The sequence below is a fragment of the Achroia grisella genome, unplaced genomic scaffold (genome assembly GCF_030625045.1).
Source record: "Achroia grisella isolate CSIRO2021 unplaced genomic scaffold, CSIRO_AGI_Agris_v1 utg544, whole genome shotgun sequence".
NCBI classification, from domain to species: domain Eukaryota; kingdom Metazoa; phylum Arthropoda; class Insecta; order Lepidoptera; family Pyralidae; genus Achroia; species Achroia grisella.
The window spans coordinates 4,063,751-4,073,976 of record NW_026712929.1 but is presented as its reverse complement, the minus strand read 5'-3'; the positions used below and the strand labels follow the sequence as shown (position 1 = coordinate 4,073,976).

General features: G+C 32.2%; 1 protein-coding gene across 1 annotated transcript in view; it reads left to right on the top strand.

The window, feature by feature from the left end:
• Window positions 1-312: 312 nt before the first annotated feature.
• LOC131847842 (protein artichoke) overlaps window positions 313-10,226 on the top strand; it is a 91,708-nt gene continuing 81,794 nt past the window's right edge. The window contains exon 1 of the mRNA XM_059197510.1: window positions 313-764. The gene's annotated coding sequence lies outside the window, so the exon portion shown is untranslated. The remainder of the gene's footprint in view (window positions 765-10,226) is intronic.

Sequence of the window (10,226 nt, the reverse complement as noted above, 5' to 3'; positions counted from 1 at the left end):
GTGTCAATATAAGTCATTATCAGATTGTTTATATCTTCGTCCGAGGTTCAACAATGTATATTGACAACCATAATGGTACATTCCCACAAACTTTTAGGTTGGCCAAATTTTATGCTGAAATTATACGCTATTCCATTCAAGGTTTATATTTTCTCTTGACAAACGCCACTATTCCGGTTAAACACAATTGTTTGCAGATCTGTGCCAACAATAACAAAGGCGAGTCATGACATCGATGTTAAGTAATGAAATAACTTGAAAATGTCGGAGCTTGCCGGCAAGGCTGGTTGGTCCGCAGCTTGCTCCCACTCTCGCGCAACGGTACTCGCGTGCACAGTCGGCGCTCGCTTCGCACCACGCTGCGAGGTCTCTGCCCTCCTCCCGGTGAATTTACACGCCTCAATGCGTCCGCGCACCTTACATTCCACAATACAAAAAGTTCGATTTCTTACTCGCACCTTAAACAGAATATTGGAAACGCGAATCTCTTAATCGCGATAACTTCGAGAGCCCAAGTTCTCTCACTTGGAACTTTTAATGTGCCCCATTACGGCACGCAGCGGTGTGTAAGAGAACTTTTATCAATACAGCCTTTTATAAGCTCTCAACTCTTCGGGAGTTAAATGTGATTTGTGAAATGTTGCGAATTATGGAGATTTTATGTTTGCACATCGGCGAGGTGGTTTTTTACCGTGCTTGAGCGCTAAAGTGAAAATTGTGTGAATTATTGAACAAGGAACTCCTTGAAGGGAAATATTAATAAGGTAAGTTGGGAAGCAATATTTAGCAAATATTTTAGTGACTCTGTACTTACATACTAGGTAATTTATTGTAGAAATGAAAAAAATCTATTGGGATATACAAACCAAACAAGGTACCTTACTTATTTAGGTATTTCCTAGATAAAAAACAATATTAAACAATAAAAAAACAAGCTTATCTACACATTTCCATAGCTTTATAATTTTTTCTTGTGAAATAACTCAATCTATTTAACTGATATTATTTACATGGAGTAGATCTGTCAATACTTATTTTCCACATCGATAGATATTTTTAACTTTAGATAATCTTTTATTCAATTAAATTCTTTTTTAACATCAATAACGGCTCTCATCATAAAGTGAATTTAGCAATTCCCAATTCTTTACGGTTGTTATGAAACTGCAATAATGCTATTTGTTCACCTTGCGTCATTATTTCGAGACGTGACGAGATGTTCAAGCGACTCATCCATTTCAGCCGCCAAGAAGCTTGCTTTATAAGGTATTTTGATCGTAAAAATTACGATATAAGGATAAGAGGCATGATTTTTCCTCTGAATTAATCCTCTGGAATAGCAACGTGGTATCACATGCTAATGTGATGTCGGTAGAGCTATTCATGTAGCTATATGCGATGATTACCGTTTACCATCACGTGGGCTGTCAGGTAATAAGCTGACAGCGCACCTTATGGTGAATGCATAATTCGAATAACATTAAAAAAATACCGTTGCTGAGCAAATTCTTCCTGGGACAAGACTAGATGAGGATATAGGCATTTTATGTCGCAGGAAATAACCTGGAACCCCTTCTAGATGAATTCATGACATAATATAAAAGGTAACAGGGCAACATTAGATGAAATAGAGATAGATAGATAACATACAAAATAGTAAACAGTTACAACAACTAAAAATTCGTACACCGCAAGTGTCACATAATGCGGGCATGTTACTGAATTCTGTGCGGTGCAGCAGTGCAAAAGGCTGTAGGTACCTCAGTGCGATTAGTGCCCAGGATATAAAAGTTTATTATGGCAGATGAAGTTGCAGGTAACACTTAGTCTAGTACGTTTCTACTATAACCTTGTATATTGCATACTATTTAACTTAAAGTGTCCTGCCCCGGCTTGACATGGGTGCAATTTTTATATAGTACATTACCAAGTATTTTATAATATCAGTTTAGAGTATCTTGTTAATTAATACGACTGTACGGTTTCTGTCTGGCTGATGATTAAAAATAACCACAATAGTTCTTTATTTACTTCAGCATAAATTAGTATGATAGCAGAATATATCTAATTTAAAATTTTAAGATATCAAAATTTTAAATTGCCTATGCTTGACTTTGGTCAAGCCAAATTTTAAACTTTGCCTCTGATTTTATAATAAATTGTGTAAATATTTACCTTTAAAAGTAGACTGGTTATAAACGACTTTGTAACTGTTTATCAAAGTTTCTTGCCAATGAAGAGTTGATACTTTATACTTAAAAGAGCTTATAAGATTGATAATATAATACCTACTTGTATTTTGACTTACACAAGTATATACGAGCAGGATCTATTTTTAATTGATACATTGATTATTGAAAGTAAATAGTCTAGTTAGCTATAGTGAGCTGCTCTTTACATATGGATTAAAACGTAAAACATCACACAACTTCGAAGAACTATGATGGTCTACACTAAAATGCATGATGGGAAGTCCTCCGGAACCGCAACGCATGGGTGGTATCTGATAATGTAATGTCCGTATTGCTATTCATGCATACAGGTGACGGTTACCACTTACTATCAAATGTGCCGTCAGCATGTTTGCCATTACATTTACATGAAAAAAAATAACAGTCAATGTACAGCTACAGTTACTGATCGTGTTAAAGCAAGAATAATGAGCTCTCCAAAAAACTCTGAGAACTGTTATATTTATATTTGTATTGAATATTAAGGTCGTAGCAATTTCCTCATAATATATGTAATACGTGACAAACAATTTGTCTCCTAAAATTCTCTCGTATTACTCAGGGAATATAGTGTAAATTGGTGTGGATTTTTAGCACATACGAAATCTACACATTAATCTGCGTAATGGGCAATATGTTGTGACAACGCCTTGTCTTAACATTTCTCAAGAAAGTAAGTAAAAGTGTTATGTGATTAGTTTGTTTAGTCCTCCGCAACGGGTTTGAAATATTACAGTGATACAGGGTTGCCATAATTGACGTCAAGAACAGGTCAAGGCCTAGTAGGTAACTACAATTTCAATTCATCCATCCATCAACAGCATTTAAATATTTCGAAAAAAAGATTGTTTCTGGAACATATCAGATACTTATGTCATTGTACAGTTATTTTAACTATTCAACTTTGAAATGCTATTTATTTATAAATAAAAATTGCATAAAATTTGTTGAATAAGTATGCTTGAACAAATGCCAGAAGATAAAATATTTGACTAAATTAGTTGTTGATTTGTTTAATGTTATATAGATTTATACATTTGTTATTACGCTGATTATAATAATCGATAACTCTGACACAGCAACAGAAAATTAAAACATGAAAAATAATCAGGCTTTGTAATTTTTCTTATTTTTAATATTTGTTGCGTAAATTGTTTTAAGAATTCGGGGTGCCGAGTGAGTTACTCAGGCTAAATTGATAATATTTATAAGGCGAGGCGTAATAAACTTGTATCCAGTGATGTATGAAGATGGAAGTGTAAGCGATATACAGAGATCCTAACAAATGGTGCTATTCCCAACGGTTAATCCTTTGGGAAATAGGGAACGAGAAATGATGATATAGATAGCTATGTGTTTTAACTTAAAATGAATTACAACAGATCAGCAGATCTACTAAAATATATCTAAAATATGGATTTCAATCCACTTGATTTTTATACTTGTTTTAAATGGAATAAATCTGTAATAATGTCTGATAATGAAACTTCATTATCAGACATTATTACAGCTTTATTCTAAGTCTAGATAGCTATCTAGACTTAGAATAAAGCTACTTTTAATTTATCAATGAAATATATAAACTAATATTTTTAATACTTCGATTTATTTGTGCAGAACCGACAACCCTACACAACATAAGGAAACCCTATGTGTTCATGTAGACATGTAGAATGAAAGCCGTCTTATTAAACGTTGTTTGATTTTCTTCGCTTTCTTTAATTATTGAATTGCTAGGCTATTGAGCTTATGAAGACTTAAGAATACTTTTATAATATCGAAATGAAACAGGTTCATATATGATATTATATTAAAAGAGTTATTGTAGAAACACTAAAACAACAGCATTATACTTGTAATTATTGAATTGCTAGGCTAAGTCTCAGATTGAGCTTAGGAAGACTTAAAAATTGTTCTATTATATCGTAATTAAATAAGTCCACATATATTATAGCAAAGAAAATTTTATAGAATGATTAAAACAACAGCATTATAATTGTCTTTATACGTATTTGTCTCTATATTAACTTTTAAAATTTCATGAAAAAATTAATAGTTAATTGGTGGTTTCATCCAGAGTGCCTCAATTTTTTTATCACGTAAACCGTTTCTCTGGTTTTAAATAGACTTTCTGTTATTCTAGTAAATTCTTGAACCACGGGCTGGTCCTGTCGACATCTGGATCATTATGAATATTATTCGTGGACTACTAATATCATAAACACATTAAGTGCGTGATAGAATGATCCGCCACATTAAAAAATAATTTATTTATTAAAAAAAATTTTGGTCATTATAGTATTTTGTTAAATTTTATCAAATTAAGAAAATACTTTAATTTAATGTTAATATGAGGATAAGTAAACTATACATTGATGTGCAAGTATAATATATCCGGTAGTAACACGCAATTCCGTGGAATTAACGAGATATGTAATTCATGTATGCACGAGATGATAGTTGCCGGCTCGGTTCCGCTTTTTAGTCGTTACTTGATGAGCCCAATTAATGATCTAGTTTTATAGTTTAAAAGAACAATATTGTGAGATAGTAATTATTATAAGAAACAATGATTTTCAATTAGTTTTAGTATTTAATAAGTTCCAATTTGTTTCATACTCTATTTAATCTCTAACTCAGAAATGAATTAATTTATAGTAATGTACAATGAACATTGTAATCGTTGATTATTAAGAGCTTTCAAATAAAAAACATCTTTCAGATCCGGATCATTACTTGCCATTGTAAGAGCTATAATAACCACAAAGGCTATATGAGATTTTTGTCAAAAATTATTAGTATCTCTATAAATTTATGTAAATATAAATTTAAATTTATCCAGTTTTACTACAGTACAGTATTTTATATTCTATTTTAACAAAGCTATCACTTCTTTTCCCTCAGTTTGTATAACAACAATTATAAACTTTAAATAACAAGACACACAGAAATACGTTTTATGAATAATTCAACTGGATTTTGAATACATTATACTTCTGGAATGGCTTATAAAACTACTATAATACTTTAAAACCAGCTTCTATTCACATAAAATAAATTATAAACAAGTTAATATTCTAGCACTATATAAAGCCACTTTTATGAAGTAACGAATGACTCATTTTGAGGTGGTGTAGTAATTTAAAATGTTATGTATATTACATAAGTTATATATATTGCAACTAATGTATTATAATGCATTACTTGTAAGTACGAATCTATCTGAGATGAATGGTATATGAACTAATTTTAATTCCAGTACATATGTAGTTATATTTCGTAGAACAGAGAAGTATGTTTTCCTTATGGATGACAATAGAATGGTGTCCCGCCTGCGCTAACGGTTAACGCTGGCGGGGCACCAGTGAAGGATGATAAGATAAGGTCAGGTCAGTTAGCCCATCGTGGTAAATTCACCATGAATTTATTACGTTGGTTTCCAGAGAGAACCAAGTGGAGAACAACTTAATATAGTCCATTGCAATGTGGCTATTAGTTCACATTACTAACAATCCCCGTCCTAACACAGAGAAGTGTGTTCCCTTGATATATTTAGATTAACTTTCTAGGGATGTTTAACATTGCTAATAAACCTACTTTAATAAAAGAGACTGCGGTGGGTTTGACCACTTCGATGTGCTTGGAGAAATGTGGGCAAGTTTTCTCTAATTTAAATCATAATACAACTTGTAACGAGAGAGAAAGTGTAATCACTTGTATAAAAATATAATGTTTTATATACTGAGTATATGTAAACACGTTATTAATTATTCGAGGAGTTTATAGCATTATCATAGTTCTACATCGTTTTATCTTTTTTATATATATTCTACATATACATACGGCTAAGTTCAGTTTTAACTTGTTAATTTAAAAATTTACTTTCTTAAAAACACTTATTACAGAATGCGTTCCGAATGATGGTAGAATAAAAATATGACTATTCCAAAGTTTTTTAAAATTTTATTTGAATAAAGATTATTTATTTCTATTTCTATAATGTAATGTGCCATCTTCAATCTAGTATAGCTTTCGGTCTATTACAAATACTTGTAGATTAATATTATAAATACGAAAGTATATTTGCCTGACAAGTCATTACATTTTCACAAATAAATGGCTGAATGGATATTAATGAAAATTACACCGGACACCCGTTAGCACAGGCGGGTGCATCATATCATTATCATCCATTAAAAAAATCCTACCTCTCCGATATTTTTATGTCTTCATAAATCCTCGTTGATCACATACCTCTCTTTGTATATGCCTTTTTATTATTGCAACAAAATAATGTAGCAACACTACATAAGAATAAAATGTATTAGGAAGGCTTGAATCAAGCACATATATACCTACCTACGCATCTCATTGAATCCGCTTATCAGATTACCTACACAGCTTTTGAGTTTTACTGCATCGGCACTACTATGTTTAATATCACATTTGATCTATTTATTGCATACAAGCTGTTACCCGTGATTTCGTCTGCAGTATTTGCGATAAAGTATAGCCGATGTCCGTCCTTGTTTCGTGCTAAATTTACGTGTGCATGTTTTTTATGGATGATAATGGAATGATGCACCCGCCTGCGCTAACGGTTTGTGCTGGCGGCGTAGCACCAGAGGAGAATCATAAGATGAGCATGAGGTCAGGTTAGTTAGCCCATTGGTTTTAAATCCATCAGAAATTTATCACGTTGGCTTCCAGGGGGAACTGCGTGGAGGTCAACCTGACATGGTATATTGTTAGCAACGAGGTTATCCCTCCACATAACTAACAATCCCTTTCCGCCTGCTAAATTTAATTAATATCTGTCTAGTCGTTTAGTTATGAAAAGTTAACAGACAGATGAAATTTCGCATTTATAATATTAGTATGGATGGTTGGAATAATTCTACTAGCGTGGATACTATAAGTTAAATACTATAAATTCGTCAAGGGTTCGTCTATAAATCAAAACGACAAAATATCCTAGTACAGACACAGTCAGTCTCCTGTATAACTTAGTTATTTTCACTGTAACTGTAAATTTTACTGTAAGTACAGTTGAAACTGATAAAGTTAAGGTTATTGCACTACTTAGTCCAGTAACCTAGTTTAGTTTTTGAGTAATCATTTGTCATTTTTTTTTATTAAATACGTCTTTCGTTTAATATATAGTCATCTCCGAAATAGAAATTATTAACAAATCCATGATTTTTTTGACATCAGTAGAGAGGAAATAATATAGTCTTTACCTATAGATCCTACAGTACCTAACATTAAGTTACGATTGAACTGTATTAATTCAATTCTCATAACTGAATATATAAATAGTTACGATATTAAATTTAATACTTCGATAATTTAGTTACTTTTAAATATAGTTCGTAGTTTGATAACTTTACAGGAATTTGATTGGTTTTATGATTAAGTACGACCGTGGCCGGTGTGTTAATCCCTAGGGAGCTTAAAATATCTCCATCTCAATTAATTTTGTTGTACACATCAAAGTCTCAATTTTCTGGATAGTGTTCTATAGCAATACATTTGTACTGAAATATATAAGTATTCTATACTGTTTTAATTTTGACGCGATCATTATTTATACGTATAACTAGTAAAAATCATGGTATCTTATCACGTTTTATTTTTATTGAGTTCCCGATATTTCGGCAGTGTTTCAACCGCCATGATCAAGGGTAAACTGTTTGCCCTGTTGAAAAAAACGTGGTAAGATCACGAGATTTTTACTAATTATACGTATACATATTAGTGTTGTTACTGAATTTCAAGTAATCACGATCTTGCATATGAATTTGGATGGTTATTAGGGCAAAGGAAGGCCGAAAAAGAGATGGATGGACTGTGTGAAATATGATATGGTAGGAAAGGGAGTAAATATGGAGATGACTGCGAACAGGGATGAATGGAAGACAAGAACATATTAGGTAGACCCCAAATAATTGGGATAAGGAAGAAACATATGATGATGACTGATTTCAAGTAATCACAGTAGTATTATTAAGTAATACTAGTACGTACGTACTAATAGTAAATAAAATAAAATTAAACAGCCTATTATTGTAGTGACTGCCCACCCGTGGTTGGACACTTTTATTTTCATTTATGTAAGGACACTGCTGGCATATAATAGAGTTGTGAGTTGACTTGTGAGTACCTAGTATTTGATTGATAGACAGATTAGCCGTAGCTGACATAAAGTTTATTTTGTATGGAATTAAAATTTTCAATACCACAATAATACCAATGTTAATTATATATATATTATTGAAATACAAATCCATCCGTTTTCAGTCTCTCTTTATAAGGTGACTGCCGTGACTGAGTATTGTGCTTTTATTTATTTATTTCCAGCAAATTTATGGTCCATATAATTAAACTCCAGCTGCATTACTCTCAATGTCAGGCGTCCTCGGTGGCGTAGTGTAGGACAAGTGCGTTTTTCATGCAAAAAACCTTAGTTACGAGTATACGCCAGTATATGAATGTGTAGTAACGCAATGTTTGAAAACGAAACATTTACCGTGCACTGTACGTGTGAAATGTAGCATGCTAATACAAAAGAGGGTATTGTGAAACTTTGTGGGATAATAAGGCGACCGTGACCCTTCGATATTGCTGTTGTAATGTCAAGCGCGTATTTCTTGCGGCCGTCTATTGTTTATGATGCAGTATAATTATATATACTACGTCTCACAAATTACACTTTACATTTTGCGACGTTTGTTTGTTTTCTTCTATCCATCTCCGTAATTAGGTAGTCTATCGGCCGTAATTCTGATAATTCTATACTGCCTCTTTACTACACACAACTTTGAAGTCTAGACTGTCTCACTTCTTTCAGTCGAAAAGTAGCTTGTTTTTTTTATATCTCTGAATAATTTACACACCGCCAAGTAGTCCCAAACTAAGTAGAGCTTGTATTCTGGGTCCTAGACAACTGATATAAATACATAGTTACTTTTTTGTAAATACAAACAATCATACTCATGAATACAAATGTTTGCATGGAGCGAAAAATCGATCCCGCGAAAGCAGTTTGCTAGACCGCTAGACCACTGAGGCCGTCAGTGGGTTTCAGGTCCTGCCGAGCATATTATCATACATCGTGAGTGGTATTAGGTATCCGAAAAAAATTAAATACTATAATTGTAAGATTTTTTTAGTATTTACATATGAAGAGGACAGAAATATTAATAGAATCATGACATGGAATAATCAAAAGAGTAGGTACCTATGCATTGTCATTCTTGTTATACACTTTTTTTCCACATTTCGCAAGTGTTTCTTACTTACAAGATCAGCGTCTAATTTTCTCTCAAAGATGGGATTAAGAACACTTAGAATCACTTAAATGTTCACTAATCGTATTTGCAATGTACTTATTTACCAATACATTGTCCTTAATTATAGTAAATACCACTGTTAGTGTGTTTAGTAGAGCACTTGTTTGCTTCAATAAACATAGTGAAAGTGATTGTAATTCGTCGGTAGATTTTATTGTCCGACCTACTGAATTATATTTCAGTTTAAATTTGTAATATATATATGTTTACTGTAGCTAGTTTTTATAAGACAAGAACAAGACAACTAATATTTTTATATGTGCATATATGCTATACATTTAAGTACTTTTACGATTAGAAAATACTTTTGTAGAACCAAATCTCTTTTCTCAGTTCTCACATAACTGAGAGCAATAACAATAAGTATTTTTATATATTTTGATGTCAAATGTAATTAAATAGTTCGAAGTACAAAATAGATTTTTAAATCTAGTTACCCGTAGATACTACGTACGTAACTAATTTTTTATCTAGTTGTCCAAACTTCGGCTGAATTGATCAATATGTGGCAGCTCATGTCCATCTGGAATGACCTACATATTTTTCAGGTTGTAGGAGATTTTTTCTATTGGTATAGTATTTTTATAGCTTAGCTATCATTATGAATAAATATTTATACATAAAATAAAATAAACTGAGAAGG